The 26,029-nt window shown below is 30.9% G+C and overlaps 1 long non-coding RNA gene across 1 annotated transcript; it reads left to right on the forward strand.

Moving 5' to 3' along the window:
* The first annotated feature begins 13,478 nt into the window (after positions 1 to 13,478).
* LOC124895661 lies at positions 13,479 to 14,718 on the forward strand. Its single transcript, XR_007051844.1, has 2 exons — positions 13,479 to 13,552; positions 14,140 to 14,718. It is a non-coding gene; the product is annotated as an uncharacterized LOC124895661 (long non-coding RNA).
* The last annotated feature ends 11,311 nt before the right edge of the window (positions 14,719 to 26,029 follow it).

The following is a 26,029-nucleotide window of genomic DNA, read 5'->3' on the forward strand; positions in this document are numbered from 1 at the left end:
GGCTGGAGCAATAGCCATAAGAAGAGCAGTTAGGCAAGCTCAGCCTAAAATTGAGGCTCTTCATGACCAACCTACCAAGGCAGATCCGGGTGCATCTTCTGGTGGAGTTGTTGGTGTTGGTGGTAGGCATATTGATGCTACTACCACTCATGATGATGAGCATTTTGATGCTCAATAAAAAATAAATATGTTTTAAAACATCCCTTTTCACCCTTACACAGGTCCCTCTTCACCCTCGTGTTCTCGTTGCGAATGTAAAGAGTACAAAGACAACCAGGATAAACTCTTTGAAAAAGTAAAGGCTATCTCTAAAGCTGTCAAGGAATTCAAATCCAAGAGGGCTGTCATACCATCCAAGAAGGTAAGGGAGCCATACATTCCTCAACGGCGGTTAGAAGAAAGAAAAGAGCAATTAAAGACGTACTCTTCGATCAGAAATAAAAAAAATTGCAACTCCTCTCTCTCCAAAAGTAGTTGAAATTCAGGGGCCATTCAAGAAGGTGGACATATATGCAGAACTTGGTACCAAAGAGAAGAGGGATCTGCGATAGGCCAAGAATGCTAAGCCAGGCACACTAGATTACCCCAAGCCTCCCTTTTTCCCCCCAAGACTTCCAGATTATGACAGATATGCGTATGTGGTACGAGGATAAGGCAAGTGTACTTTTCCTAACCTGGACTTATAATCTACCCCATGAAAAAGAAGCTATGCAACATATGTGAAATTTGTTACAACAGCTGGGTATTCTGGTACAACTAGTAGTGGTTCTGTTGTAACTTATTATCCATATGTTGCATAAGTTGCATTGGATTTTTGATTTAGAAACCCTATGTAGCATATGGACCATCCATTGCATCTTTACAAGTACTAACCTATTTAAAAATTGACTTCTTATATCACAACATGTTGACAAAATTCTCTGCCTCATGAAGAAAAGGCAATTAACGTACCTGGAAGCTTATGACGCTGCCGATAGGATAATGGACCTCAAATTTTGCAAGAATCTCAAGGATAAGTACGATCAACTTAATAATGTTGCGTTAGACTGTGGCACGAGATTTGATTTCTTAGTTTCTACATTGGACTAGGAAAAAGAATAAATGATAAAATATGTTAGAGGGGAGAGGCCAAATCCACACAGCAAGAGCTAGACCGAGGCAAAGATGATTCTTATAGTTATTAGTGTGGACGGCATACATTATCGGGATATTGAGATACTACTCGAGGAGGTAAGGATCAAATTTTATGACTACAACGTACCTGCCATCGACGAGGTCCATCTTTTTTTCCACGTGTAGCCACTGATGGAGTTGTTCCCCATCTTGTTGAGGGAGAGTAAACTGATGAATTATTTGCCAAAAGAAGTATTGATGAAGAAATCATGGGATTTTAAAGGTCGAAACAAGGGCATGAACCTTCCAAAAAATAATACCGATTATACATGTGGCTCGCACAATCTTGCACACATTGGATGTTCGTTGACCAGCACAAAAATGGCTGAGCCAACGACCTTTCTCTGCGACAACGCTGTGGCAAACCTGCAAGAGGACTGAGCGTATGGGGTACTAACTGGATGCTTGGATCCTGTGTATATAAAGAGCCTGTGAAATAACAATTTCTTATTTCAAGTCACACTTCACTTTACTTTAAATTACATGTAATGTAGTGGCAATAATTTTTTCTGATGAAAGTTGAGTTTTTTATAATGCAATAGATTGTCAATATGTTGTAAAATATATTCTATCTGTTCTGGCAGATAGTTTATCTATTGTAATAGGTTGGTCATCTGTTGCATTATGGCGATGTTATTTCTATCTAATCTATTGCAACAGTGGGAAGACCCGTTTGATAATTTCCAACAGATGACCTAAATTTTACAACATATGCGTAAATTTGTTTGATATTTTCTAATAATTACTCTAGAATATCCATTTGCTCGACAACACCAAACTAGTAGCAAATACACCACCATAAAAATTTCAGCAATTAGGCTTGAATATCGATGTGCCTAACAACACCAAACCAGTAGCAATAACGGCAATAATGTAGTATCTTCTTGCTCGATTTTGTTTCTCTTCAGAAGCCTTGACTTTGTTCAACAAACCCCAGATTAAACGATTTGCTTGTGAAGGGTTTCGTTCTTCATACAAATCAAAGTAATCGCATCCACCCAATTTTTATAAAAATAAGAAAACAGTTACAAAATAATTACAAGTCAATAATTAATCAACTAATTAAATAAAAAAAAATATACCTTTGAAATTTTACAAGTAAAAAAACTACACCTTGGATTTTGTTGAGTCCAAGAAGTCTTCAATATATCTTCATGACCACACTTACAATATCAAAAATCTTTATTCCAAAAAAAAGTGAAAGATGCGCTCGACATTGTCAAGCTCGGTTGAAAAAAATAAAAAAAATGAAGAAAATAAAGACCAAATGCAAATAAATTGAAGAATTTGAATAGGTAAAAAAGAAGATGATGATGATGATGAAGATTTGAGAAATTAAAATTAAATTTTAGGAAGAAGATGAATATATAAGACAATGGGGGAAAATAACCATTGGGGGCCAAATCAGACGCCAAGTCAGCAAAAATGGGGGTTCAACGAGCCTTGGATGCGTAAATTACATGCAAGCAGCCAACAAGTAAAAAAGCACCAAACTGACACATTTGATGCCTATTTTATTTTACGTGTTTAAAATGAACACTGTCTACTTGATGCCTATTTTATTTTAGATGTTTTGAACTGAACACTGTCGATGGGTTTTGCCTTTTTTATTTTAATTCACTTTCACTTTTTTACATGTAGTGGCAATTATTTATGTCCAATTAAAGTTGAATTTTTATAATGTAACAGATTCTCCATCCGTTGTAATAGATATTCTACCTGTTCTGACATATAGTTTATCTATTGCAATAGGTTGGTCATCTATTACATTATGTCGATGTTTTTATCTAAGACTATCTATTGCAACAGTCGGAAGACCTGTTTGATAAATTCTAATAAATTAACTACCGTTGCAATATATGTCTAAATCTATTTGATATTTTTCAACAGATGTGTCATCTGTTGCAATAGATAGATTATCTGTTGTAATATTTGAATCTAGTATTCCATTTCAATTAATAAGTTCAAATCTAAGGAAAAAAATAAAATTCATAGATAAAATAAAATAAATTGAAGCCTTCAAAAATTAGCTAAAGTAAATCAATGAATAAATGAAATGTAAAAAAATTGTTATGGGTACAAATCTCAACAAATACACCAACAATTTAAGTATTGATGCCAAGGATTCCTAAGGAGGGGTCGGGTTATTACTTTGACAGACTCAAGCTATAAAGATCTACTCAATATGAACAAGTTTTTCTTCATTAGGTGCTGTGGAATTCAACCTTGGTCGTCGTGGATCTTTATTGTCGTTTACATATGGTTTCTGCATTTTCTATTCTTCGTATTTCCATAAAAAGAGTAGCATATTATCAATGCTATTCACCAGTAGCTTCTACATCCACCTGGAAAGCTAGAATTGGTCAATACTAATCACGAAGATACAACAAAGTGGAAAAGGATAACTCATTTGTTCTAGCAAATCAAACAGGTCATTCTCCTATTTTAAACTATCCCAAACAGATTATATTTCTGTTGCGACAATGAATCAATTATCGGGACAAATTTCTACATGAGGAAGAATTGTATGATAATTTCCAATGAATAAACCATCTGTTGCAACATATGACTCATTTGTTGCAGTAGATAGGACATCTGTTGGTACAAATAAAAGAGGTGCAAAGATATATTTGATTTGCTAAAACAGATGAGACATATGTTGCAACAGATACTTTATCTGGTGCAACAAGTTAGTCAACTGTTGCAATATATTTCTATATATATGTTTGATAATTTTCAGCAGATGTGTCATCTGTTGAAACAGATATGTGTATGTTTGCTAGTTGGAACAGACATATATATTCACCTTCTTCATCTCGTGCTACTCTCCTTTGGACATTGTACATTGTTCAGTGCAACACATAGACAAAGGAGTTGCAATTTCACTTTTTAGGATGCTTGATAATGCATTGGAAATAAATTTCCTTCTCCTCTTAGCCTTAATCTCTAATAGAGTGGATGAATATAAAATCTTCTTTAATAAAATGATACCTCTCTTAGATATCAATTCCTTTACAGAAGCAGTTAATGCATTAATAGCATTAATCACTACATCATGTTTAGCCCTGCAGTCTTGACATTTGCATGCAGAACATTTGGGGGGAGAGGCAAAATCTGTATAACCAGTATGATCATACTCATAATGGTTTATTTTAAATACTATAAGAGAAGCATCATTAGCACCAACAGCAGCACCACTACCACCACCAACAGCTCCATCACTACTAAGACCATCAACAACAACAAGCCTACTCTCCAAAGTTGTTTTTTTTTGTAATGGTTGTTGCTCCAAACAATTCTATTTTTATTCTATCAATGACCTTAGGGTTTGATATAATTTACACAGGCCATAAAGTAAGAAAAAATGTCATCTTCAACTCTCGATTGGTTAGAACTAGTGACAAATGCACAATCTAACACAAATTATTACATATATTAGAATGATGATTAGATCATTCAATAAAATTATTAATTAAAACAAAAACTTAATTATAATTATACTTACTGCATCCTTTGGGGGGTTAAAGAGATCAAGAAATTTTGCATTTTTATTGATTTTGGCCGACAACCATCTCAAGATTCTTGGACAAGAAACTTCTTCCTGGTAGTTTGCTTATTGTCTCAAATAAGGAATGGCTTCAAACGCCCAAGCCTATAAAATAACGCCAATAAATCAAAACCATTATTGAGTAAAAAAAATAAATTATATCATAATAAAACAAAGAAATATTTTTCATGAAAGCCCATGGAAAGCCATATAAGTTGACTGTCTTTGGTGCTAACAAAGTCAACTAATATTTGACAGTCATTTTGAAGCTTTCATAACCCCAAGGATAGTTGTTAAACTCCTTAAGATCCTCGGAGAGCTTTATTAAACCGACGATTATGTTGTTATTAACATCTCTCGCCCAAAGAATATTATGTTCAAATTAAACCAAGAACAATGACTATTTGTGCTTCTTTGAAAGTCATTTACCTTTCAATGCTTCTACTAAACTTTTGTTTTTGAAGTTTGGACCAACAACGGACACCAGGTCATCACGATCTCATGACTTGCCTTTGCCTTTTTCGGGTGTGCGGGGTGCTTTTTTGGATTAGAATAGGTATAACTTGAGAAGAAAGATAACATTTTAGTCTAGTAAATATGGCAAACTCCTTCCAACCAAAACAAACAGGCATGCCACAGTAATTTATCCACACCTCATCCATCTTATCTTTGTTTTCATACATAAAACTATGCTTGAGAAGTTCATATACCATTTTTATTTGGAAATGAGCATTGTTGTCCTCCGACAAATCAAGATATTTTCCAAAGCAGCTATCCCTGAAATAAGCATCCAATTTTTATTCTCGAAGTATTTTTCTGAAGGCGTCGAAAGATTTTTCCATGACTGACTTAACCACGAAATCACCCATTAAATCTGTGGCACCATCGCACTGCATTCTCACAGAATAATGATCAATGTTGAAGGTTTTGACCAACTCTTTGGTGGAAGGTCTATTAGCATTTGGATCATCTCTTTTGAAATATTTCTCCTTCCTGTGCTCATCGTATTCTGCTCCTGATTGAGATAACACTTGTTAAGCAAGCTCATAGAGTGGTGGATGTAGCCTAGCTGCTTCACTTGTTCCTTTACTTGGACTTGATTCGATTTTTATTCTTTTGGGAGCCATATTATCTAAAATTAACATGAACATAAAAAAATATATTATAGTTGATTAATGCATCGTTAAAAAAAGGATAACAGTAAATCAAACAAGCAAACAGTAAAATAACAGTTCTAACAGATCATTGATCTATTGCACTTGGTAGTATATCTGTTGCAGTATATAACCAATATGTTGCAGCGGATGAGTAATCTATTACAATAATAAAAAATGTATCACTAATCTTTTAAGATAGATGAATGGTCTGTGCAATAGATCACACATTTTTGCAACATATGAGGGATTTATTGGAACAGTTAAATAACCTGTTGCAACGGATGAGTAATCTATTGTAATAATACAAAATATATTATTCATCTGTTGAAAAAATAAATGGTCTGTAGCAGATCACACATCTGTTGCAACATCATCTGTTGCAATATATGAGTGATTTTTTGGAATAGTTAAATAACCTGTAGCAATGGCTGAGTAATTTGTTATGACAATACAAAATATATCACTCATCTGTAGAGAAGGATGAATGTTCTATAATATATTACAACATATGAGTGATTTGTTGGAATAGTTAACTAACCTGCAACAACGATTGAGTAATCTGTTGCGACAATACAAAATATATCACTCATCTGTTGAGAAAGATGAATGGTCTGTGCAACAGGCCGCACATCTATTAAAATACATGAATGATCTATTAGAACAGCTATCAATGGTTAATATTGTTTAGATTTCTTCTTACAGAAGGGTCGTCTATCGCGGCATATGAATGATCAGTTGGAAAAATTAAGTCTTGGACATATCCTGTTGGAAGAGTTGATACCATTTTATCCAATTGGAGGTTTATGTGTTGCATCAGATCTTTAATTCGATGGTTCCTCCATTGCATCAGATGATTAATCTGTTGCATCAGATTTTTTATCTGATGGTTTCTGTGTTGCATCCGATAGTAAATTTGTTGCATCAGATGGTTAATATGTCGCAATATATGGTTAATCTATTGCATCAGATAATTAAACTGTTATATCATATGATAAATCTGTTGCATCAGATTTTTTATTCGATGATTCCTCTGTTGCATCAGATGATTAATCTGTTGCATTAAAATTTTAATCTGATGGTTCCTCTGTTCCATTAAATGATTGATCTGTTGTATTATATGAAAAATTTATTGCATCAGATGGTTAATATGTTGCACCAGATGAATAATCTGTTGGAGAAAAATATAGTAGCACAATTTTGTTCAACAGAAAATAGCAATATCATCATTTTTATCAAGAACAAGAACAAGAACAGAACAAATAAACCCAAATCGTTGTTTTGTTTGTATAAATACAAACAACGAAAATCAAACTTCAAGAAAATGCAAAAAGTACTAAAAAATCATAATTCACTTTGAAAAGAGAAGAGAAGAGAAGAAATACCAGAAATTATGATTTTATTCAGACCGCATTTCAAATTAAAACAATAAATATTAAAATTGTTAACCAATACTATAAGAGAAGTTGGCTCAAGTTCCTCGTTTTCTTCAAAACTAGAAAGGCCATAAATTTTTGCCTGTAAAAGAAGAAAAGGAACGATGAAGAATTCGAAGCTGTTATGGTCGGAGAGAAAGGTTGTCACGTCGATTGAAGATTGAAGTTGAAAAGAAACTCGAAGCCCAACTTTTTATCGTCAAAGGTTGAAGTCACCGAGGATTGAAAGGAGAAGTTTGTAGAACTGTTGGTTGGGAGAGAGTTAAGAGAAGCTGTCGAGAGAGAGACTGGTTGATTTGGATTAAAGGGGGGGTGAGTTGGGTTGATTTGTATTTTTTAAAAGATTAGAAAGTTTTAAAAATATTAATCAAGTCCACAATTAACTTAATCAAGTTTCCTAATGATCTTTGACCCTTTAAGTTGGTCAATGTCACCAATCCTTCATTCAAAACTTAAAAGACACCTTTCCTTCAATTTTCTCATGTAAGCATATCGCCAACCACAAATGTGGTATAAGCAATAAACGAATTTGATTGAATAATTAAAGAATAAGTTCAAAAGAATTTAAAGAATGAAATGAGAAGTTTGATTGAAAATTTAGTTTATATAGAAAGAGTTAATTTAAATTCAACTTTATCTAGTATAGAGTTTGTTTTCAATTCGAAAGCTAAAAGAATCCTAATTTCCATTTGAAATTCAAAAATTTAAGACTAATTCAACAAAGTAATTTTCAAAAAACTTATCTTTATGTAAAGACTACTACTTTAAATAATTTATATCTCTAAAAATAATATTTATCCTTTTATAGTTTCAATTTAAAAATATAAAAAATGTTATAAAAACTTTCAAACTAAGTATTTTTTAGTAAACTTTTTCTTAATCTTTAAACTAATTAAAAGAAATTTTATATTTTTGTATATACAATTTAAAACTATAAAAAAAATGTAGAATACTCCCAAAAGAAGTCATACCTCAAAATATGTAGAATTGGTTTATTTTGAAATTTTAATCTTTATATTTAAATTTAAATAAATAGTATAATAATTTTAAATAAATTTATAGTTTGTTACTTCTAATTACTTTACTTTTAAATATGTAAATTCTCACGTATATACTAATAAATTATTACTACAATACATTATTATTTATTGATTGATTGTTATAATTATGAAATAGTTATAGTTATTTAAGACAATTCAATTATGGTTATGAAATAGTTAGACTTTGACATAGTTAGAGTTTATGTACTGATATTATGACTTCATTTATTTATTTATTTATTTTATTATTATTATTATTATTAAATGAAATAGTTAGAATTTATTTCGTACTTTTCAATTATGCATTCCTAAATTTAAGATAATAAATTTTTTTAATGCTTCTACAATCTTAATATTCTCAAATACAAATATTTAATATCCTTTAATTAAATTTTTTTATTACAATATTATCAAGTTTTGTCCTTAAAACTTCTACGTTATTTTTTCAAATTAAAAGCAATACGACTTGTGTATTACTACTACTACTACTACTACTATTTATTGCTTATTATTATTATTATTATTATTATTATTATTATTATTATTATTATTATTATAATATATATATATATATATATCTGCAATTATGAATTTCTAGTTACTAAGATAATATATTTCAAATTCAAATACTTAATCTTTCAATTACAATATTTTTAACTTTGTCTTAAAACATTTTTTAATTTTTTCCTAAAAACTGCCACGTGGTTATTTTAATATGTTGCCACTTAGCATCTTGTCTTATTTTAGTTTTGCTTTTATATACATACATACATATATATAGACAGAGAGGGAGAGATTCATAACATCTCTTTCTCTTTTTGTTTTTTTCTTTTCTGTTTTGTTTTTTTCTTTTTAGTTTCTTATTTTTTTTCTCTCTTTTATCTCTAGCCTTTATTTCTCTTTTTTTTTTCTTTTTTTTCTCACTCTTTTTTATCTCTAGCCTTGACTTCTCTTTCTTTTTTTTTTCTTTTTCATCTTTTTCTTTTTTCTTTTTTTCTTTTAAGTTTCCTTTTTTCTTTTTTTCCTTCCTCATTGTTTTCTGTTTTAGTTGTATTTTATATTTATATTTTTTGTATTTTTAAAAAACATGACTACATCGAATACAAGTCATGAATGATGACGAAAACATCATAACCGAACATTATATTTGTATTCACCGTCATTTGTTCTTTTGCTTTTTCCCTTTCTCTTTTTTTTTTTTTTACTTTTTTTCTATTTTTGTTTCCTTTTTTCTTTTTGGATTCTTTCTTTTCATTTTTATCCTCTTCTATCTCTAAATTTTATTCCTTTTTTTTCCTTTTTCCTTTTTCCTTTTTTCCTTTTCCTTTTTTCCTTTTCCTTTTTTTTGTATTTTTTCTTTTTCATGTTTCTCGCATTTTCCCTTTTTTTATTTTTATTTTTTTTGTTTCTTTATTTTCATTTTATTCCTTTTTATCTCTTCTCTCACTAGCTTCTATTTCTCTTTCTTTTTTTTTTCTTTTTCTTTTTTTTGTAATTTTTTCTTTCTCATTTTTTTGTTCTATTTTATATCTTTTGTATTTTCGAAAAATACAGCTACTTGAGCACAAGTCATAGATGATAACTAAAATACTACAAATGTTTATCGTATTTGTATTCGAACCATCATTTATATTTTTGTATTAGTTGGTATAACTATATTTGTATTTTCATTTAATAGTTCGCGCTTGTAGTTGTATTTGTATTTTATAGTTCACATTTGTATTTGTATTTTATAATTCACACTATCATTTATATTTTATACAATTCGCACTTGTATTTTAAGGAACTATCTTTTATTTATACTTTATAATTGACTGCATATTGTATTTGTACTTTGTGATTTTATTTTGTTGGTATTTGTATTTGTATTTTATTTTCATCGATGCACTTATATCTTAAAGAACTATTTTGCGTTTGTATTTGTAAGTTGACCACATATTATATTTATATTTAAAATTTCATTTGTTTTATTTTTTTTATTTGTTTGTATTTGACTCTGTAGTTGACAACATCATTTGTATTTTTAAATAATTAAAAAAATATTATTTTCTTTCTACTAGCACTTGTATTTGTCACACCCTTTTTTTAACCAAAAAATTTTGGCTTTAAGTTCGAAAGAGTTTTATTATTAAGTGACAAAAGATAAAGTTTTTTTTGAAAAGGACTTTTAACAATCGAAACTCAGAGTCGCCACTTGGCATAAATCTGGTGTGCCAAGTCACCTTTGGAAATCCTTTTTTAAAATAATTTTTGACTCATTCAAAACTGGTCCACAAATAGAGATTCTAATTAAGGAATTCTATTGACCGAGGGAAATGTATTAGGCACCCTTCCGTCTCGCAGTTTGACCATAGTCACTTCGTGGAGTATATCGGCTGGTACGACACTATGGAATGTATAAACCAACAAAACACATAAGCAAGAAAACAAACAACCAAAACAATAAAAAATCACAAGATAGTGTCCAGTCCAATTTATTACAAATCAAAATAAAAATGTTGTATACCTAAACTATTCTAATTATCCTAACTATGCTTTACCCAATGCTTCGGGCCTTGATCACGAGCCACCTTTGCGTACATGATACTTCGGAGCATTTCCCAGTGAATAGGTGTAATATGACCTCAGGGCATTTCCCGATGAATGAATACATTTGATGAAATGCGGTAAAAGTAGAGAAATCACTCAACACAGACATTCACACATTCGATCATATAGAATCCTACGAGTTGCCTACCCTAAAATATAAGATTTGCCTATCCACTTTCGACCTAAAACATGATACTAGCGAGTTCTCCAAAATTAACATTCAATATAAATCCAACAATAATTGATGAATCAAAGAAAACAATATTCACTTTTATTGATTTTCAAGTCCCACCTCCCAATTTCATTCTCAAATTAACTATTTCATCGACTATTAATTTAATTTTTTACATCCAAATTCAACATCAACCAACACACAACAAAGATTCAAACATGATAAACATGCAAGTCATTCACACCCACAACAATGATAAAATTCAAGATAAAAATAAAGAACAAGAGGAGAAATGGACCTTAAATTCAAGATTTCAAGTGTAATTGCTCCTTCCAACTAGACCCTGATCGAATTCTCGGTCCAGAACTCAATGTAATAAACCCAGCCTCAGTATCGATTTAGCATTCACTGTTTCTTTTTGCTAACCCAAACAGAATTCACGAAACGAAGAGATCCGCATGCAATTTCTGGCAAAATCTTGTCAGAATAAACTCAAACGATCAATTTTTAGGTTTTTTTACCATCAATTTTTTTTGTTTCCAATAGTGACTCGATTAAAAAGAATGAGTAAAGGGGCTGGTGGTATTTTTCAGTGGATTTCAGGAGTTGGTTCACTGTTTTTTACTTCAGCAGCAAGCTCGGCGATGGCATAAATCGAAGAAAAATAGGTTGGGTTTGCACGAATTTTGTATTTTTCGGTGAGCACTCACCAAAAAAAGTCAGTTTCCATCTGCTTTCTCTCCCTCTCTTGCCTTTTCTTGCCTTTCAATCTCACTCAAACTCTCTTTGTTCTCTCATCTATCCCAATTTCTCTCTCCCTTCAACTCTGTTTTGAATGTGTGTGAATAACAGTGAGTGTGTGTATATTGGTGTGCGTATGTTGTTGACTATAATGGAGCAATTTCTTCCTTGCTCTTATTGTTTCTCCTCCCTTTTCTATCCGATTATGGGTGTGTCCCCCATCTGAGAGTGTGTGAGTTGTGTGTATATCGTGTTCCTATCATGTGTATTGTTAGTCTATTAGGTGAGGATGAAAAATGTGAAAGGGGTAGGGGTGGGGGTACGTGGGTAAGGGTGGGGTAGGGGTAGGTTGTTACTTTGTGTTATGGATTTGTTGAGAGTTGGTTATTTTTGCTCTTTTGTGAAAAAATTATCACCCAGAGTAGATTGTATGATAAGGTGGGGTAAAAATGGATAAAATTGACTTTTCGAATGTGAGGTAAAAATAGATAAAATTGATTTTTCGAAGGGACAAAATTACGTGTCTACAATATTTATATTCATTGATACAAATTAAATAATACAAATATAAATAATAAATTATATATAAATATAAATATTAAATGATACAAATACAAATATTACATTTGTATCAAATGATACATATTTATGCAACTTGAACCATAAGCATACGAATGATACTTGTTTATAAAAAAACAAATGATAAATTTTAAATACAAATACTAACGATACATTTGAATTGAATGACACATTGCATAGTTATATATTTTAGACTCAAGAAAATATAATTAATTCATATACTTATTGATATATCAATACAAATAATAAATTATACATATTCACGACTAAACTATTCAACTATAAGTAATAAATTTATTTAAAATATATCATATAATACAAATAAATATAAAAATAAATAAAATATAAACTACAACAACAATAAAAAACTGAGGAAAAAATAAAAACTGACCAAAAAAGGAAAAGAATAAAAAATAAAAAAGAAAATGATGGAAAAAACAATAAGAATAGAAAGAAAAAAGAAAGAAAATATTAAAACGAGAAAAAATTAAAAGGAAAAAAACGAAAAGGAAAAAAAGAAACAATGGAAAAGAAAAAAAAGAAAAAAAAATGGAAAAGAAAAAAAAAAAAAAGAGGAAATGTAAAAAAAAAAAAAAAAGAGGAAAAAGAAAAAAAGAAAGAAAATTAAGGAAGAAAATAAAATAGAGAAACTATGTATTGTATTTAATTAGCGGCTAAGAATTGTAATTAATTAAAGCTTTGGAAAAATAGGTAATTAGAAACTTATGTTCGTTAAGCCATGTCCATTTATTTTTGGAAAAAAACTAAATATACAATATTATATTGTTTAATGCATGTTATATCCAATCTTTTTAGTTTGCAAGTTATAACAACTTAAAAAAAACATTAAAAAAATTATTTTACTAAATAATCAAATAAAGACCAATTAAATAAGAAAATAGCAGATTTCATATAATAAAAATTAACTAATCTTTCCTTTAAAATAGATGACAGTCAATAAGAGATCCCAATCTATCCCTAAAATCTCTCTTTAATCATTCTTTTCCTCCTTTTAAACCAGATGTGTTTTTGTTTCACCTTCTTCAACAACTTTCATTTTTTTTTCTACAAAGATATATAGTTTTTCAATCAAAAACTTCCAAAAAAATTTGTTGTTTTAGGTGAGATTTTAGGCCACAGAAGTTTTAATATTTTATGGGAAATTCAAATTTGTGAATTTGCAAATTTTAAGACGTGCCATATAATATGAATTGTGATAATTTGCATTCAGTTCTAATACATCGTGGAGGGAGATGGGATATCATAGGCATGTTATCTTGTTAGCAATTTGACATTTTGCATTCAATATTTTTTGAAATATATAATATTTGATTATTGTCTGAAAAAATATTCAGGAAAAAATTATAATTATTTTTTATATTTGTTTTCAATTATGTGATGTTAACATGCTGAATTTTGAATATATATGGTAGAAATTCACAAAAAATAGTTCTTTCATCCTTATTAGTGTATGATTATTGATTGTTAAGTGTGTTAATTCCTTCATATTACATTACTAATCGTTGGCTATCTCAGAAAAGGACAGTAAGTCGTTTAACCCATTACATTACAGATTGTTGTTAGATTAAAAATTATGTCAAAATACACTATAAATGTTTTCTCATATTAGTTTGTTTGGCATATTTTCTGATTATGATGAAAATTTTTTGGTCTATGTTTTAAGTATTAATCTTGATTATAAATGTAGGTAAGAGCATCTAATAAATTCTTGCATACCGTAATTGATGGTGCTAAAAGATTCATCGTTTGTTTTTGAAGTAGAAAATATAGTTGTGGAGGATTTCAATTAGATGAAATAGCATGTTCTCATGCTATGACTGCTACGTATAGAAACCAATATGACGAGAACTATTGCGTATCGTACTATAGCAATAAAAAAATTTGAGATACTTATGCCATACCAGTTGAACTTCTTCCTTGTAAAAGTACGTGAAAAATGTCACATGAAGTATTGGATGAAATTGTATTGCCATCGAATTCAAAAAGGTCTATCGGAAGGCCATGTCTTGAAAGATGAAAAGCACCAAACAAAGACAAGTGTAAAAGACATGTAGTAGTTGCCATCAAGAGGGACACAATAAGACAACATGCCACAAACATGCACCTCCAGCTTAAGTTGGAATCTATATTTTCTATTTTATTCTAGTGTTAAAACGTTTCTTGTTTTTTAATGATTTTTGTTCCTGGATATTATTTTTTTAAAATATCAATTATATATCATTTCTGGAAAGTTACTTCTAATATTTTCACAATTTATATTGAATAATATCAATTCGTATATAAACTTTCAAGTCGTACATGTTGGTGAAATTTTTTGTTACTTTATAATGATGATGTTTTGTGTTGGTGTTATTATGCATTTTAATATTAAAATTAAATTGCATGATAATGCATGGACATAAAGTGAAGAAAGTGATGTCATTATATTTTGATAACTCTTGTATCTTCTAACACTTTATTTGTTCATTATACCACAGTATTTTGTGTCTTTAATCTTACGAGTTAGTTGTAAGAATATGGCCATAAGTTTTCCATAACTTCTACCATTGTTAGTTGTAAGAATGTGGCCATAAGTTTTCCATAACCTCTACCATTATTCCCCCTATTTATATATTGTAACTCATATAACATATGAAACCGCTAAAACATTCATCTTCCTTACTTAATATCCATTACTCCCTTATTTACTAGATGTAAGAATACTACACCTATATAAATGGTGTTTTCTTTCTTGTGTCGAAGTACATGAAAGGAGATGAGTTATAGTATATTTTGGAATAAGAAAAAGATAATAAGAGTAAATATAGTAGTGCAAGAGAGGGTTGACACAAAGAAAATTTCTAAGTCTCTAATTATATTCACTATAAAAAAAAAGAGTAACTATATTAGTAAAAGAGAGAGTTGAGACAAAGAAATATTTTAAGTCTACAACTATATTCACTATACAAAAAGAGTTTTAATATGTTGAAAGAATGTGTTCTTATGGTGGAGCTTTGAACTCTTCAACTAATCCGGAGTTTCTTGAGTTATACATTGTTGATGGACTGTTGTATCATTGAGGGGACAAGTCTAGAGATATATTGCTGGATCGGAATAGATTATGCCGCAGTAGGCTTGAATCTCCTAAAGAGAGCGAGATATCCGCTTCTCAGCCAAGAAGAAAATTATTTTATTTTCTTCACTCTTTTTGTATTTACAACTATAATTTAATTATTATGGTATATTACACCAATATTTTGTAATCGAAGTGTTTTGACATTAAAGTGTAGCTTTGTGTTATGTACACAAAGACTGAAATATATTCCGCATATTAATTGAAAATGTATATGTTAGAATACATGCCCTACTGTATTAGTGACTTTAACGTAAGAGTTTCCTATAGATGGAACGGGTTGCCTAATGTGTTGAAGTGAAAGTAATAAAGACAGTACGTAAAGAACACAATAGTTTTTTACGTGGAAATGATTACAACTCTGTAACCCCAACTTCACTAAACAACAATAAGACTCAACAACAACAGATTACAACTCTCTAACCTAGAAATTATAAACTCTAATTCATAACTATACACACACCACCCAAGGTATGTGTTCCCAAAGTCTTTGAGTTTTCCCCAACTCGAAAACTAGCTCCTAATTCAGTTTATAACACACTGAAACTAATATTACACTAATAGTTCAGCACAATGAAAAACTCCTAACAATCAACACTAAAACTCTTAGCCAGATTCTATACTTGGACCAAGTTCTTCAAATGTATTTCTCCAGTGATTGAGTAGCACTTCGTAAAGTCAATCTATCGATTTCCCTTTTCTGCTTTGTAAGTACGTGTGTAACTATATGAGTCACTCCCTCGATATATAACCAACTCTCCAAAGAGTCCTTCAATTTGTACGTTTTCTAGCTTGCATAGACTTCTTCAATTTTCAGAATCTTTCTCCTTTTACATATAGGACTCTTCAAGATATACTCAAGTGAAACTCTTTCTTCACGTAGGACTCCTTTTTCAACTCAGTTTGCTTTCCCTTATCGTCAAGTGCTTGAATTAAATTCAACTTTTTCTATTTCCTACGTAATCAGTAAGTTGAATTTTTCAGCTACGCCGATTTAACTAATTTTGATTCTTAATAATTTATACTGTGGACTTGCACTCTTGAACTTGTTGGATTAGTGGAACACATATATCAACTTGTTTCCTTCATATTGTCATTCATCAAAACTTCAAGATTCCAAAAAATTCCCTTATTTTGATGATGACAACCCATCGTCTTTGTGCCACTCCATATTTACCTGAGACACTTAAGTAGGAAACAACCACTAGAATCACACTGGTTTAGTTTGTGAGTTATAAGCAATGCATAACCATTTCTTCCCCCTTTTTCCATTATTGAAAAAGCTAAACACAAGTGTATTTGAGCAATTTTAGTGAGTCAATCTATTCATAGCCACTGGGGTAATCAGTAAGTCAAGCAGTACTTAAATAACAATATTAATGAAGAACCAATGGAGTAAATCAAGAAAACAGTTCAACAAGCTAGAGGTTTCATTACTATAAGCACTCATTACTATAAGCTCCCAGCTATGATAAGCACAAGCTAAATTATAACAAAAAAAAAAAAAAGAAACACTACGCAGTAAAAATAGGAACCTAGCGATCTAAGGAAGAACAACACGAGATGAAAGGAGAAGAAGTACACATCTGGTTCAAACTTGAGCAACTCTATATCCTCTTTCCTAGGCAAGTTCATTTTCAAGTTCTTCAATCCTTGCCCTAAGATTGACAGTTTATTAAGCATGGGTAGCTTGTACATCCTCCAATTCTTCAATTTTCTCTTCGAAAGCAATGTAGGCCTGTTGAAGAGGAGTGTTTGCCTATTTTATGGCTGTAGAAAGAGAGGAGTAGCAAACTCTGCTAAGAACTCATTAGTATTCTGATATTCCTATACAGAAATAGTAATATCAAACTCCTCAAAGATGTTACCCAGCCAAAACCCGTATGCCAGAGAGTGACTATTTTTATCTTGATGGAGTATTCAGTTTATATGTTTTAGAATGAGAGCAGTAAGGTCAATTTTGACCTCAGAATCTAACAGCTCCATTAGCGTTAAATCCAAATAGTTAGCTTCGGTTCTCCTTTCTTGACACTGTAGAATTATTTTGTGTACCACGTCAAAATAAATTTGATGTAGGGGAGATATTTCCTTTTTTTCAACTCTAGGATGATGAGTCAGAGTAGGTACAACTGAGAATTTCCTAGTAATCTCTAGGGATGAAGGTAAGTTTCGAAGAGGAGGCTATGTGAATTTCACATAGTGTGACCATCCTTCAGAAGGCACATCCAGAATACGTGCCACATCTACACGAGTCAGCTTGATTAGTACCCCCAGAATAGTGGAAGTAAACTCAATCCCATAAACCTTCCATTGATATAAAATTCAGTCACCTATTTTCTTAGCTAACTTACGTTGAATAGTACCTTGAAGAAGAATATTAGACCAACCTTGAGCTGTTATCTTGGTAAGAAGGATTTCCATTTCAAGACCCCTATAACCAATAAGAACTCTCTCACGCACTATCTTTTGATTTTTTGAAACTTAAGTATATGCTCAAAAGAAGGTGGGATGGAGGTAGCCGCATCTTTAAAGGGAGAAGGAGAATGAGGACTAGATGGAATAGGTTGAGTGACTTATTTCTTGGAAGAGGGGGAGGAGGATTTTGGTGTTTCATAGGGTTTTGGATCAGACTTTGAAGATTTTCTCACTGAAGGAGTGGAGGAAAGTTGAGATCTAGTGGACCGATAAGAAGAGGGCTTTGGGATGATATTTTTCACTTTTTTCCCAAGACGAATTTGACTCTGAAGTAAGTCAGCATACGAAGGAGGGGTGTTTTAGAAGAGGAACCAGATTGCATCGGACGTTTTCTTTTACTTGCTTTTAGAGCCTTTTCATGGACAACATCCTCTTTCCTTTTACGATTGCGAGTGTGATGAGTCCTTTTTAGAACAGGTAAGCTTATGGGTTCCTCGAGAATCTCATCATCAGGTATAGGTAGGGTGCACTAAAAATATTCTTAATTCGAGATCGAGATCTGGTTGGAACTTTAGGAGCAAAGGAATGAGATTCAGGAAGAGATATTTGGATAGGGATGATGTCTAGAGGGGTTTCATCAGAGGCATGGTGAAAAAAGTATGCATGGTGTTGAAAGATATCTACGCAACAAAATTAATCATCCTGAGAATGAGAACGAGAAAAATTGAGGTTGTAGGAGAAGAGTAAAGAACAATTTCTATGGAAGAAGATAAAGAAGAATTGAGAGGTAGAGTGAGTAGGAGATGAGGAAGTCATTGATGAGAAAAGTGGATTTGGACAAGTTTCACAATTATTTATAAGAAGAGTGAATGTGAGAAAAGGGATTAAAAAATATGATGAAGATGAAGAGTTTTACTATGCATGGGATAATGTATGGCAGATGGGAACTGATTGATAGCCGGTGGCAATCTTTTGAAGGAAAACTGTGGTTTTCAAATTTTGGCGGTTTTGAGAAGATGGAGTGGGTAAGTAATAAAAGGAATAGATCTGCGCAAGTGTTTCTTTTCAATCTGAGTTGTATATTTAAAAAAGTGAACACATACCTTAGGTAATTGGTAGAATGGACCTTTTGTGTACTTTATTAGAATTCCAAAATTTACCCAGTTGATCTGCAATAAGAACAATTATTAAGAACTGAACTTGAGACACACAACTAAATGTGCAAGACTGAATAAATTAATGATTTTGGCTCTAAATATCTATGTTAAGCACTTTTTCTAACCAAGCATTGAGAGTGGTTTATATAATTTTAATCATCCCCAAGTCTATCCCACTCTTTTCAAAATATTCTCTACTTAGTGTCTATGGTGCTTTTTTAGTCAACTAAGTAATTCGTATAGTCAACATCTTTATAGGACACAAGAGTGAAATCGCTTTCCTCTGGATACCATAGTCCCAAGTCATAGATTCCCTTGAGATATCTCAAGATTCTTTTGACAGCTTTAAGGTGAGATTCTTTAGGGTTAGCTTGAAATCTTGCACATAATCCCACACTTTATGCAGTTTTTTCTCCATAGGTAACACAAATGCTTGACACTTGTAGTTTTTCAGCACCCATGCTTGTGAACTTCCAACAAAATTATCAGTATCTTGTGTTGGTGTTATTGATGAATAAATTTTTTTAAATTTGTTGTTCCCTTATTAATATGCCCCCAGTCTGCATAATAGTTGGAAAAGGTGGTACAACATGCTCCCCTTACCTTCTCTATTTCTTACTTTCATTGCTCCACAAAGATTTAATAGACCAGGTCCAAGCACTTGGTCATGCTTATGTGATTCTTTGTTTTGAAAGAGGATGTCCCTTGCTTCCTTCTTACACGAGCACTACAAATCTGGCCATCTTTCAAAGGTTTTTGTTTTTGTTTTCCCAATCTTTTCAACTCTAGTAATGGTGCTCTTTTGCCATCTCCAAATAATCTATTCCCCCTTTAAATGTGGTAGTGAAAGAAACTTTATTTGTTTTCGATCTTATGCTTTGAGCAAGCTCTATCCATGTACTAATTTTGCTTGCCTTCTTTCACTCTCACCTATAAAACAAATTAGGGGTTAACTTTAGAAACCCAAACAAGCTTGGGTCCTTTCTTATGAGTAAAAAGATGAATCAAATTTATCCTAGCCTATCGAGGCAACAGGTTGTGTGGACTATTTCTCTAACTAATTTTCTTTTCATCTTATTTGTCTGTACTACCAAGAAGTCAGATTTCTTTGCCAAATTAGTGCTCGTGTCTCTTCTTTTAGCAACAACTGGACATTCAGTAGTTGGATGTCCATGATTACCACATATATAACATAAATCCTTAGTAACATTAGAGCTCTTGAAAAAACCCAATCCATCCCTTTCACTGTGGGTTTTTTCTCTGAGTTGATGAACAATTATAAAGAAATTTACCTATCTACTTGCCCTTTCAAGATCAAGTTTTAGTTTAGAGACTTCTTGGCTTAATCTGTTCACCTTTTCTTTTTTCATCACTAATTCTTGTTTGGACTTGGTTAATTCAAGGTCAATATTTTCTTGTTCATCACTTTGACCTTTTTTCCTTTTTCAGAAAAAATTCAGTTTTAAGATTTTAGATTTTAGACTCAGAATTGAAGAATCAAGTTGACTGACTTGTTCTGTGAGAGTAATGTTTTCTTTTTCAACAGTGTTTTTGCAAGTTTCCATTCCAATTAGGTCAAACTTGAGACTTGCAAAACTATTGAATAACCCATCCCTATTGGAAGTTACTTCTTGGAAGTCATCAATTAAAGTACTCCTCAGAGAAACAAGTTTTTCTTTAGAGAATAAATGCAATTGGTTTTTAAGTTCAGGAATACTTACCTCAGAAGTACCATCTTCATCTTCCATGTATGAATCTCCAATGGCCATGAGAGCAGTTTCATTAATCTCTTCCTCATCTGATTCTTCTGAGTCAGACCCCAGGTAGCCACCATAGCATATTCTTCTTTCTTTTTTTATTGGACTTTTCTTTCAACTCCTTCTCAGATCTTTCTTTTCTCTATTCAATTTCCCAAACAGGATAATCTCAAATTTGATAATCAGTCTTACCACACTTATAACATCTAGTAGGATTATCGTTAGATCGCTTTTTGTTGCTTGTTCCATGTTTCTTTTTGAAAAATCTGTTGAAGTTCTTAGTTATAAATGCCACCTGTTCTTCAGTCAGTTCAGCTTCTTCATCACTTTCAGAAGCCGTTAAAGCCAAGGATTTTTTTCGAGGCTGCCATTTCCCTTTTTGCTTCATCAATCTGTATCTCATAAGTCTTAAGATTTCCAACAAGTTTATCCAAATTCATCCTAGCTAGATCTTTTGCCTCCCTAATCATAGTAACCTTGACATCCCATTTAGACTTAGGCAAGACCCTCAACACTTTCTCAACTTGTTCCTCAGTAGTGATGGCTTTTCCCCAAAAAGTCAATTAATTAGTTAACGTAATGAGTCTTGACATCATCTGATGAAGAGATTCATTATCCTTTATCTTAAAAGCCTCATATTCAGTAAAGCGAAGAGCAATTTTGAATTTTCTCACTTGAGTCATTCCCTCATGAGCATTAACCAAGGCATCCCCAATTTTCTTGGATGTAGTGTAAGTAGACACTCTTTTGTACTCAGCTGGACCTAGTCCACACACTAAGATGCTCTTAGCCTTTGCATTTTTTCTTAGTGCAACCAAGTCATCAGTAGTAAATTCACTTCTCACTTTCTTGACTTGTTCTCTCTCAACCAGCTTTATTGGAATAGTTGGACCATCAATAATTCTTCCCCACAACTCGTAGTCTTCTCCTTGAATGACCATTTTCATCCTAGTTTTTCACCAAATAAAGTGAGATCCATCAAAGAGTGGAGGTCTAGTAGTGGATTGACCTTCACTGTGACTATTAGATGGTACAGAATTCATCATAATGATCTTTGTCATAGGTGCTAATCCTTTTTACGACAACCCTGCTCTAATACCACTTGTTAGAATATATGCCCTACTGTATTATTGACTTTAATGTAACAGTTGCCTATAGATGGAATGGTTTGCCTAACGTGTTTCAGTGAAAGTAGTAAAGATAGTAAGTAAAGAACACAATAGTTTTTACGGGGAAACAACTTGTCTCAAAAGGTATAAAAAATCACGACCTGTACCTCTACAAGATTTAACCCCAACTTCACTAAATAACAATGAGCCTCAACAACAACTGATTACAACTTTGTAACCTAAGAGTTATAAACTCTAATTCCTAACTACATGCACACCACCCAAGGTATGTGTACCCAAAGTCTTTGAGTTTTTCCCAACTCAAAGACTAGCTCCTAGTTCAGTTTATAACACACTGAAACTAATATTACACCAATAGTTCATCATAATGAATAACTCCTAACAATCAACGCTAAGACTCTTAGCCAGATTCTGTACTAGGACCAGGTTCTTCAAATGTGTTTCTCTAGTGATTGAGTAACACTTCGTGAAGTCAATCTATCGATTACCCTTTTATGCTTTGTAAGTGTGTGAGTAACTATGTGAGTTACTCTACCGATATATAACCAACTCTCCAGAGAGTCCTTCAATTTTTACATTTTCTATCTTGCATAGACTTCTTCAATTTTCAGAATCTTTCTCCTTTTACACATAGGACTCTTCAGGATATGCTCAGAAGTGAAACTCCCCCTTCACATAGGACTCATTTTTCAACTCAACTTGCTTTCCCTTATCATCAAGTATTTGAATCGAATTCAACTTGTTCTATTTCTCACGTAATCAGTAAGTTGAATTTTCTAGCTACACCGATTTAACTGATTCTAATTCTTAATCATTTAAACCGTGGACTTGCACTCTTGAACTTGTCGGATAGTGGAACACGTATATCAACTTGTTTTCTTCATAGTGTTATTCATCAAAACTTTAAAATTCCAACAGTATAAAAACAGAAAGAATTTATTGATTGAAAATTATCTCCCATTTCATGTTTAACTCTCTTTCATTTGGATGATTGACTAATGCTATAATATGCAGTTTAACATAGAGTGCTCCCTAAAATAGTTTAACATTCTAATATAAGTCAGTAGCTCTATTTTATTAACTAACAGATTAAGATGTTAAATGATCTAACTAATGTATAAAAACTGACAACTAATGACATATATGACATATTTTAAAGGAGGCACATTATTATCAGTTTAATAAGAGCATTACAGTATCTTATGTATGCAAAATGCATGGTAAACAATATATATATATATATATATATATATATATATATATATATATATATATATGTTAATTGAATATCGAAAACATAAAACCTTCATTTAATAAAAAAAGATATTACAAACTTATTAATGTGCCAAGAGAATATATTAAAGTAAACATCAACTTAAAAAGATGTTTTCAATATAAAATACCCAATGATACAAACATTAATGATAGAGACTGATATAAATCAAAAAATATTCACAAAATATTCAAATCATGATATGAAATTTAATGATAAAACATAATTTATTAAGTTTAACGACACTTTTTCTGAACAAAAAAAGTTGAATCTACTATATTTAAAGAAATCAGAACTTGACACAAACATCTATTACATTCTTGTTTTATGACTGATACGATTATGTATTTAAAATTTTGAAATAACTTTTTTGGATCTTTTCAGACCACCATGTTTGCTAGTAACATTTTTAGTTACCTCACTTTCACTGATTACTCCATCATTCTGCTTTCTTCTTGCATAATTTCATAATAGTACACCATATCTGAGATGGTGGTTGAAAGCATCAAAATTCTACTGAAAATATCAAATACACCAAAGCTAACAAATTCAGCAAAGACACATACAAACATGTAACAATCTTTGAAAAAAATTAATAAAATTATTTATGAAAGAAACATGTATATTAAAATAAGAAAATTATAAAGATATAATTATAACATACTTAGATTGTGGATCCTGTTGGGGTGCATCCATCACAAGTACATACTCTAATGGGTCAATCATGAACTTATCAATATATGCAGATTCACACCATCACTTAGTATCCTCTTGTCTACTATAAAAGTTGGTGGAAAGCAAAAGCATAGGTATCATGATAGCAAGAGATATCTTTGTATGAACAACGCCTCCCATTAATGAATCATAAACATACAGATACTTATGTTTGACACGAAAAACAATCAGAATCCAATGAAATGTATCACTAACATTCATAGGTATGTAATATTATCAATAGAATCTCAAGGTACATTGGCAAACATTTTGTAACCTCTAATGCACTGGCTAACATGATGTTCATTAATTATACATCTCATGTCCTTATTCAAACTCAACTACTACTACTCAGCTGATCGAAGCTGTTTAATAAAAAATCTATAATGGTGTATGTAATGGACTTCATCACACTATACTTTGACCTTTTTTCAAAATAATACATTATTACATTAATATGCTGGTTTAAAAGAAATGAAATTAGAAACAGTATATTTAAACTAATACACAATCTTACATAGACATAACAAAATTTAGAAAGGAATTCAAAACATTACACTAAACATGCACTAAATGAGAACAATGTATGTCTATCAAAGCCTATCTTAATAGTATATTTTCAATAAAAAAAGAACCCAACGAGGTACTATGCCCATCAACAAAAAGGGTAAGCTATCTTTTCAACTCCAATTTACATAAATAAGTATATTTACTTCATAAACAACAGAGATGAGAAACAGAAAGAAAAGCATTGTGTCAAAAAAAATTAAAGTTGAATTTGAAAAAATTAAAAATAAGGGATTATGAAATCTAATTGACATGCATGTTACTCTAAAAAAATATATATGTAAAATATCAATATTATATCATTATAATACGCCAAAAAGTCAACCAAAAATCACATCATACTGATCGTATAAATTTTTTCTGAATTTTTTTTGTCATCCTTCTTATCAACAACTTTATCAATTGTTACATAGGTTCATGATTTTTAATTTTTTCTTTTTTTTTTATTTTGTGAGTCGAAATTTCTTCTTCGAAATCAGATATTTGTTCAATGACAACCTTTTTTCTCTTATAACTCCTCTGCCTTGTGGAATAATAAATTTTTTAGACACCACCTCTCTTTGCATGTTCTTATGCTGCTGCTGCAAATGTGAAGTATTTTTTGAGAAATCAATTTTGTGCTTAAAAATCTCACTTTAATTGTTCAAAATCTAATCACTTTGAAGTAACTTTTCTTGTTCTTCAATAATGAAGATGGGGTAAAATATCCCAAATTAAAGAACGATCTAGAAAGTACAATTGGGTTGTTTTCTTCTAATAATTTAGGGCTCTTCCTAGTTGAAGTAAAGTCAAATCTACACTTTACAGACGTGATTCAAATAAAAAAAAATCAAAAAACAACACTAAATTTAGTCGATTTTATAATCCAAAGCAACATAAGATGAAGAGAAAACAATGTTCATACGCAAAAGTTAAAAAGTTCTATTAAAAAAAACAGAAAAAAATAATTTAAGGAAAAAAGAGTATATTAATGGTGAATAAAATCTTTTATTAATAAAGTAAATATGGAGAATCGTATCAACATTAGATAAGTAAAAAAAAAATATTTTACTGAAAAATCAAAAAATGTGTATTAATGTAGAAAATACTTTTATCAAATTTTACTCCTTAATTTAAGAAGGAATTTTGTAACTTAACTGATAAAATTTTAAAAAAAGTATAATTAAAAATAACTATTAAAACCAACAATTATTTTCACTATAATTATCAAAAGAATTAATAAAGAGAGATAAATATAAAGACTAAAAATTAAGATATAATTTGACTATTAATTATGAAAAAATAATTTTTTATCAAAAAATTAATTTTAAAAAAAATAATATAAATTATAACTATTTATTTAAATTATTAATTATAAAAAATTTTATTGGTATAATTTGTAATAAATAATCTAATAAATATATAGAAGGTGATTTGTCATAAATAATCTAATAAATATATAGAAGATGATTT

Source organism: Capsicum annuum, unplaced genomic scaffold, assembly GCF_002878395.1.
Source record: "Capsicum annuum cultivar UCD-10X-F1 unplaced genomic scaffold, UCD10Xv1.1 ctg83390, whole genome shotgun sequence".
Classification (NCBI taxonomy): Eukaryota; Viridiplantae; Streptophyta; class Magnoliopsida; order Solanales; family Solanaceae; genus Capsicum; species Capsicum annuum.